Here is an 8609-nt window from a genome sequence, read left to right as displayed (position 1 = left end):
TCAGAAGGAGCTCAGGGAATGTGTGCTCCTTTGAATATTTGCTTGAACTAATCAGGGAAGGAGAGCAGGAAAACAAAAGGAACCTTCAGAGTAAGGCAGGACTTGCAAACTCAGTGCCACAAAGACCAGGGAGGCAGCGGACTGCAGAGTTAGTTATGAAATTTAATTAGTAATTACTTGAGTGAATGGCACCAGAGACATGGAGATCAGAAGTGCTTCCCTCAGAGGGGCAGGATGGCAGACCCGAGAGGCCGGGTGCTAGGTTCAAATTCCAGCTTGGTCACCCACCAGCTGTGCAAATTTAGGAAAAGTGCTTTGCCTCTCTGTGCCTCAGTTTCTCTATCTGTAGAAATAGAGATATGCAGATAAAAATAATACCTACCTCAAAGGGTTGCTTTGAAAATACACTATCTATAATATATATAAGCACAAACATCAGTGTCTGGCACAGGTCAGAACTAGGGATGTCATTGCGTATGGCTTCTGTTTCCTTCTTATGACAACAGCACACAATCTGAATTAGCCTCAGTGTCAAGCAGTGTGGTCTGCAGACAACAGCCATCAGCATCACTTGGGAGCTCGTTAGAAATGCAAATATGCAGGCTTCACCTCAGACCTACCCAATCAGAAACTCTGCATTAATTGGCTAGGTAACCTCAGTTAGAAAAATTAACCTCTCTAAGCTGTGGATTTCTTATCTGTAAAATGCAGATTTCTAATATCAGCCACCCTCTCTTCTGTGCTAGGGGCTCTAGGATGGCTCCAGCCTGCTGTCAATTGCTGGGCTCTTTTCTGCCTCAGGGCCTTTGCACTTACGGTTCCATCTGCCTGGAATGCCCTTGGCTCTCCCCACGGCTGAGCTGCTATCTTTTAGGCTTCAGCTTAAATGGCACCTTCTCAGAGAGGCCTTCTTCACCAACCCTGCCCCATCTCCCGTTAATCCTTGTCACTACATTCACTTATTTCCTTCAGCTGCTAATGACAATCTACAACTCCCTTATTTTTGAGTCTACTTACTTGCTTCTTGTCTGTCTTCAGCTTATGTCATATAAACTCCAAGAGGGCAGGAACTGGGTCTCTCTGTGCACAATGCCTGGCACAGCGTGTGCGTTCCATAAACGAGTCTAGAAGGAATGGATAAGTCTATCATAGAAGAACAGAGAGTGCTCATCACAGCACCAGGCACAGGGTGAAGGCCCCATAAGAACTACAGGACTGTAAAGTTATTATCATAAAATAGGCCACCATGTAGCCCTGGGCTTCACAAACAGCTACGGGGAGCAGCGCAGAGGCTAGCGGTGGCCTTTCTATCCCTGGCACTTGCGCTTAGTCTGCACTGTGTGACCCTCTCACCCAATCACGTAACCGCGCTGCTCTGAAGAAGCTGCCTCATTAAAATATGGAAATAGTTGTCACGTTGCTATCACCCAGCCCAAGCCATCAAGCGCTCCAAATTGGTTTTTGCCATTTCATACGGCACAACATACATTTGTTAACTTTTCAAACAGTAAACACCACCTGCAAAGTGCCTTTAATATTTAATGTAACTATAAATTGTTTTGAAAATAAATCCAGCCATGTGGAAAAGCAGCAGAAGGAATGGGAAGTGAATCCAGGAACCTGCTCTGCATGGGGGCAGAGCGGGCTACGGGGCTGAGTCTCCAATTACGGGTCAGGCACTTGGCTGCCCCACTTCAGTGCTTTATGGAGCCGATGGGTAATGAATGCTTCCCCTCAATGCTCTGAGGACCCTGACCTCATGGTAGTGCCTATTTGGTTCTCCAGAGGAGGTAGGGTAAATCTACAGAGGGGGTGCGGGGGTGCACCTCTACCAAAAGCATCTTGGTGGGGAGTGCTGGTTAATGCCAACATTACCCATGGCTTTGGTGGGGAAAAGCGTGTCAGCCATGAGCTCTTCTGGCCAAACCAATTGGTGACACTGCCCAGTGTCATGGGGTGTGTGCTTGGGGCTAGTGACTGGTCTGTGAATAATTTGTCACTGTTCATCACATGCTGTATTTGCTCCTTCCTGTCTCTCTCTCTCTCCATCTCATCTCATGCACTATATAGAACTTCAGAAAAGTACCTGTTTTTGTCTTACTTCCCTCATAGGTCAAATTGGAATGCTAATGATACCTACCTCATTGCATTACTGTAGGTTTAAACGGGTGACTGCCTGTAAAGCGGTTAGGACAATGCCCAGCATATGGGGCCATTTTTAAATGTTTGCTGCACTGTCACCATTACTGCTTCTGCCGCTGTGAACAGACGTCATGCCACCTGCTCCCTGTGGCCCTCTTCATTCCCACTGCAGCTGTGCCGGCCTCCTCTCCATGCCTGGTGTGCTCCATGCTCCCTCTTGCCACCAGGCCTTTGCACGAGCTGTGTCCTCTGCCTGGGGCACTTTTCCTTTCTTTTTTTGCCTGGTTAATCTCTTAGCTATTGGCTCAATCAGCTATTAGGTTGGTGTAAAAGTAATTGTGGTTTTTGCCTTTGAAGGTGATAGCAAAACCACAATAACTTTTGCACCAACCTACAGAAATGTTGAACTTCAGGGGGAAAGGGCAAGCTCTTTACTCCTGGCATGTCAGTCACTGACTAAATCTCTGGAGCTGGAATGGTGGCATTCTCTGATTAGCCCACACCAGTCATCTGCCCACTTGTGGCCGGGGCCAGAGGCCCAGGATCAGCAGCCCCATCAAAAGCCACATGCCATGCAGAGAGGGGTTGATAGAAGACAGTTGCCCTTCTTGGCAGACAAAACCATCATTGTCCATTACAATGAGATGTGTGTCCTGGCAGTCACCGTGGAAACCGGGTGAGGACCAACTGCCATCAATCAGGTGACCAGTTAGGCAGCTATTACTTTGATCCAGGCTAGAAGAGTGAAGCCTGATGATATGCGAGACATTTAGGAGATACAACCGAGAGAGAGAAAGAAGATAATTCTGAGGCTTCTAACTTGATACGCAGAAGAATGAATGACACCACTTGTGTCTTATTACTGGCCTCATATGATGCAACTGAAAAAACTGGGTGATTATGAAGGGATCTGAGATAAAGGTATCCAGCTCAGATAGGAAAACAATTTTGGGGGTGAGAAGGGAACCTAAAGTCTCTCAATTCATACCCTTTAAGTAGACACATATATATAATGCTGCCACTAATTCAACTCATTAGTAAAGGGGTGTTAATGCCACGCTAGCCACTGGTTGGCCCTTCTGGCCAAATTCAAAGCTAGTGCATATCATGTCCCCTGGCTCTCTTGATTCTTCTGAGCTTCACAAGGGCTCTGCCGTGGGTCCATCTTAGTGTCTGTCCCCTTGATTCCTGACTCTCCCGGGGATCATGTTCCCCTGTGTGAGAAGGCTGGCTCCCTTGTGGAGTAACTTCTGAATAGCCACTGAGTCCTCTGAATGGCATGAGAACCCAGATGGACCCATGTACAGAGAGATGCTCTGTGCTCTGCCTGTCCCTATGCTATCAGGCATCTCCAAATAGCATGTCCAAAAGACTTCTCGGTTTTCCTTCTCAAACATGATCTTCTCATCTCAGTAAATGACACCATCATTCACCAAGATCCTCAAGCCAAAAGCCTAAAATTTGAATTCCATCATTCCCTTTCCCCCGCACCCAAACTACCAATATATCTGGTTGGCCCAGTGTCTCCCCAACCAACATATATCCCCATCAACTATGTTCCCTTCCAGTCCAGAGGCTGGCAAATATTTCTGATAAACAGCCAGATACTGCCATGCACTATCCACATGGCAGCTAGAGTGATCTTTAAAAAGTAAGCAGCGGTTGTCTCTCCCTGGCTTAAATTTGCCCAGTAGCTCTCCATTGCCCTTAAATGAAAATTCAGTCTTTCCATACTGTCTCCACCCCTCCATGACCCAGTCCCTGCCTCCTCTCTGACCCCACGTTCTGCCCACTCTTTGTCCACACTGCCCCACAACCCCCCAGTTTCCTTTCTACTCCCCAAACACTCCAACCTCTTTCCCTTCACTCCTCCCTGGGAACATTCTTCCCCCCCACCTCCCCCACCAGTTCTCTCCACATCTGGGTTCTTTTTCATCAATTAACTCTTGCTGACCGGGCCCAGTGGCTCACGCCTGTAATGCCAGCACTTTGAGAGGCTTAGGCAGTTGGATCACTTGAGGCCAGGTGTTCAAGATCAGCCTGGCCAACATGGCAAAACCCCGTCTCTACTAAAAATACAGAAATTAGCCGGGTGTGGTGGCAAGCACCTGTAATCCCAGCTACTCAAGAGGCTGAGGCAGGAGAATCGCTTGAACCCAGAAGGTGGAGGTCGCAGTGAGCCGAGACTGTGCCATCGCACTCCAGCCTGGGCAACAGAGCAGACTGTCTCAAAAACAAACAAAACAACAACAACAACAAAACCTCTTGCTTCCCTGAGAACCATCTGACTCTTATCTAATGTGGCCCCATCTTTTCCCCATTGCCCCATCTGAAATTATCTTATTTGTTCAACTGTTTGTTGTTCATCCCTCTGGAACATAAGCTCTGTGAGAGCACGGACCTCATCTGTCCTCTCAGCACACACCTCATCTGTCCTCTCAGCACACACATCAGCACGCTGTAAATCCTCAAATAGTTGCTCACTGAAAAAAGACAGGCTCCTGGTCTGTATTTCCGGGCAATGCCAGATGTCTGTGCACCTCGGATTTCTCCAGCTTTCCCAAGCCCTTCCTATGCTGGCTCAGAAGAGGGCTGCCAAAGAGTTCATTCCCTGTGTGTGACAAAGCCTGAAAAAACACGCTGCTTGTCTGAGTCACTGTGCTTGTCCAGGGACCTCTGAGCAAACTGATTTGTGACTGCAAGGCCAAGCCGATAGAAGGGCTGCTCTTCCAACAGCTGGACTCTACACTGGGGCCTCTTTAACAACAGATGTGATGTGGTGGAGAGGCGGTGGGGAGGCCGGGTCCCACGGAAACTCCCACGCAGAAATCCTGCCGTCTGTTCCTGGCACTCCCTAACATGTGGTAGAGCTTACCAGAGCTTAATTTCCTTGTTTCCAAAGTGCCCTCTCCTAGGCGCTCTCATAGCTCTCATTTGCTCACTCTCATCTCCCAAACCCCTGCACCCCATCTCCCTTTTTCATCAAGGCATTGAAACCAGAGACTGCTGGTTGCCACCTAAATGCTTTTTGTCCCTTCTTCCTTGGTCATAGAAGCCTGATTTTATTAAAGATGGTGATGAACCCAGCAAAGAGACAACATTCACCCACCCCTTTTTCAGGTAGTGGTGGCCCCGTGATGTCTGGCTAATGACGTATAAACAGCAGTGCCACTGGAACTTCTGGGAAGAATGATGAAAGGAGGCTGACTTCAGCCACTAAGACTTCAGCCGCTGTCTTAGTCTGCTAGGGCTGCCATAAAAGAATGCCACAGACTGGGAAGCTTACACAACAGAAATTTAGTTTCTCATGGTTCTGGAGGCTGGAAGTGTAAGATCAGGGTACCAGCATGGTCAGATGCTGGTCAGGGCTTGCTTCTTGCTTCCTGGTTTGCTTTTCTCCATGTCTTCACACAGGGGAAGGGAACAGAGAGAGGGAGAAAGTGGGGACATGGAGAGAACAGGAGAGGGAGAGGGAGAGAGAGACAGAGGGGAGGAGAGAGGGATAGAGAGAGAGAGGAGGAGAAAGATCCTTTTCCTCTTTTTCTGAGGCCACCAATCCTATCAGATTAGGATCCCACCATTAATGACCTCATTTAGCCTTAATTGCCTCTTAAAATCCCTATCTCCAATATAGGGTCCTTGGGGGTTAGGTCTTCAATATATGAATTTAGGAGGGATGCAATTCAGGCCATCACAGCTAGGCATTACATCATTTAGTTCTTCCCTTCCTTCTGTCTTCCTCCCACCTGGAATCCGGATGTGATGGCTGGAGCTTCAGCAGCTATACTGGACCATGTGATAACCTTGATAATGAATGCCAGGTGCTGAGGGTGAAGGTGGAAGTGCAGAAAGATGGAAAGAACCTGGGTTGACTTTGTGGCACCATTATCATGGAATTGTTAGGAGCTGCTTTATGTCAGAGCTCTGGTTCTCAGCCACACTGTATACTGGAATAACCTGGGGATCTTTGAAAAATGCTCATGCCTGGATGTCACTCCCAGAGATCCAGATATAATTGGTCTTTTGGGGCGCAGCCTAGGCATCATGATTTCTTTTAAATTTCTCCGGTGATTCTAACGTGTTAAGCTCGAGAACACTGCTAAAGAAAAAATCCTGGTGTAAGGGAATTGACTGTGTTTTAAACAATGGTATTTTAGTTTTGTTATGCAAACTAACTCAACTTCAATAAGAAATCTAATTCTAGAAGATGAATCACTTCTGTCTTCTAAGATTTTCAGAACAAGCACCGCCCAAAGCCATCAGGAGACCTGGTTGCATCCTACCACTTTCAAGAGTAGATATGGGTAGATATCAATTCAAGCTGAATGGTGACAGATCTGTGCAGTATTAAGTATAATTTTCTGTCCTTTCACTCACATGAATAAAACAGTGTGTGTAACTTAAACTTCAGGATTAAAATAAGCACTCAAATTCAAAATAGTCAGATGTGGCACTTTTGTCAACAAACCTCTTTTCCGAAAGTGAAATCCATTGGTAACAATCATTAGAGGCCAATGAACTCTTTCCTGTGACCCAAATGTCCCTCCTTGTCCCCAGCCCAAGTGGGAAGAGCTCAAGGGGAGGAGCTCGGCCAGCTGGTGAGAGAGTTGACTTAAAATAAACAGGTACCAGGGTTCAACTCTCAGCTTCACCACTTACAGCTGAGTGCTCTTGGGTAAGTCATTTAACCCCTCTGTGCTTCAGCTGCTCCCTGTGCAAAATGCAGTTCATGATTTTGTCCAGGACTCGGGACTGTGGCAAGGACTAAAAAGCAATGTCCGAAAAAGCACTTAGCATTGTGCCTGGCCCAGAGTCACTGCTCAGTAAATGTCAGCCATCATTCTTAGGCTATGGCCAGCCACTCTTCCCAAATGATGTGTCCTTCCCTTTCATTTCTGGAAAACAGTGCCAAAACAGGGCAGCTTTTATGAATAGAGTACTAAATGAGCAAACACATGTCTGGAAATAAAGGTAATTCATCCCTGGGGAGATAGCATCTCCCAGGTTCAGGGGTTAATGGGCTTGGAGGATTCATAACAAACGGTGCCTGAGACAAATTGGCTGATGGAACTGAGCAGCTATTGTTTCTCAGACAGCTCTTCAGCCGTGGCCCATTTATTAGCATGGCTGCCGGAGAAACAAATTAAAAGGCAAGCCCCTTAAAGATAACAGAAATTGAGTGCGAGAGGCAAAACACCCTGAAAGTTTGAGCCGGCGACAGAGAGGCCATGCTTCTTCATCTGCTGCCAACCTCCAAACACTGAACTCTGGAGGAGGCTGGACGGGAGCCAGCCTCTGACGGCGTGTGCTCTCCTCGGTAAATATGGGAACTGCCAAGAGCCAAGCCCGTGGAAAAGCACTTACAGATTAGAAGCAAACACATGGCAAGCAGGACCCTCTGCAATCGTAAAATGCATCGTGGAGGAAGACGAAAGGAAACAAACCATTCTCTTTGGGACTGTCCATCTGGAAGCGTGGAGCCAGGAGCATTATTACAAATAAATGTATCCAGCCCAGCAACATCTGGGAGTCACTGGATGTTTTCCTCCTCCTGGAACCTTCGGAAGAGCTCTGTCCACAAATACAGGCTTCTGAAGCTGCAACAGAACCCTGGTGCTGGGACACCGGTTCTGCCCTTCACCCCCTGTGGATTGGTTTAGGCCATTTTCCAGGGAAGGCTGGGGAGTGGAAAGGGCTTAATACTCCAGAAGCTTTGTGAGTGGGGGTGTGAGCCTGGGAGGGAAGACTGGAGGCCTCGCAGGCTGTGGGATACGTGGCCAGATGGAGCATTGTCCTTTGTGGGCAAATGGCTTCTACTAGACTTTTCTAGGTGTGACCCTGGAACCATTTTATCCTGGGGTGCTGACTAATAGAACAGATTCCTGGGTTCCACTTCAGACCTCCAGGATCAGCCTCTCTGCAGGGAAGTGCAGGAATCTTACATTTAATATCGCTTCTTAGGTGATTCCTATGCACACTAAGGGAGTGCTTCTCAAACTGGAGCATGCATGCACCAGCATAACCCTGAGAGCTTACTAAACACAGATTGCTGGGCCCCACACCGACAAGCACCCCTGATGCAGTAGGTCCAAAGTGGCACCCGAAGATCTGCATTTCTAACAAGTTTCCCTGATGCTGGTGCTGCTAGTCCAGGGACCACACTTTGAGTAGCACTGCAAGTCTGCAAACCCACTGAACTACAGGGTTTGCTCTCAGGCTGAGCAAAGTTCCATTTGTCAACAAACATGTACATAGCCCCAGTTGAGTGCAAGAGCCCTCTATTCCTGGGCATCGTGGCGTCTGGGAGCCAAACCTTCTCTCTTAGGCCCCCAAAGGAACCTGAAGACGTTTGAGTTAATAATGACTCCAGGACGAGTTTGTGCTAGGACTTTCCTTGTAGAAGAGAAGGGCCTAAATAGCAGCTCTCAACTTTGAGCAAGATTTTAGAAACACTCCATTGCTGGGGA

The 8609-nt window shown here is 47.7% G+C and overlaps 1 long non-coding RNA gene across 1 annotated transcript; it reads right to left on the bottom strand.

Moving 5' to 3' along the window:
• Positions 1-218: 218 nt before the first annotated feature.
• Positions 219-7626, bottom strand: LOC100989693 (uncharacterized). The gene is made up of 3 exons (XR_004670596.2): positions 7507-7626; positions 1018-1124; positions 219-343 (listed from the first exon to the last, which is right to left on the bottom strand). It is a non-coding gene; the product is annotated as an uncharacterized LOC100989693 (long non-coding RNA).
• Between the last annotated feature and the right edge of the window lie 983 nt (positions 7627-8609).

Source organism: Pan paniscus, chromosome 2, assembly GCF_029289425.2.
Source record: "Pan paniscus chromosome 2, NHGRI_mPanPan1-v2.0_pri, whole genome shotgun sequence".
NCBI classification, from domain to species: domain Eukaryota; kingdom Metazoa; phylum Chordata; class Mammalia; order Primates; family Hominidae; genus Pan; species Pan paniscus.
The sequence above is the reverse complement of the archived record's forward strand: the minus strand, read 5'-3'. Positions and strand labels throughout refer to the sequence as shown.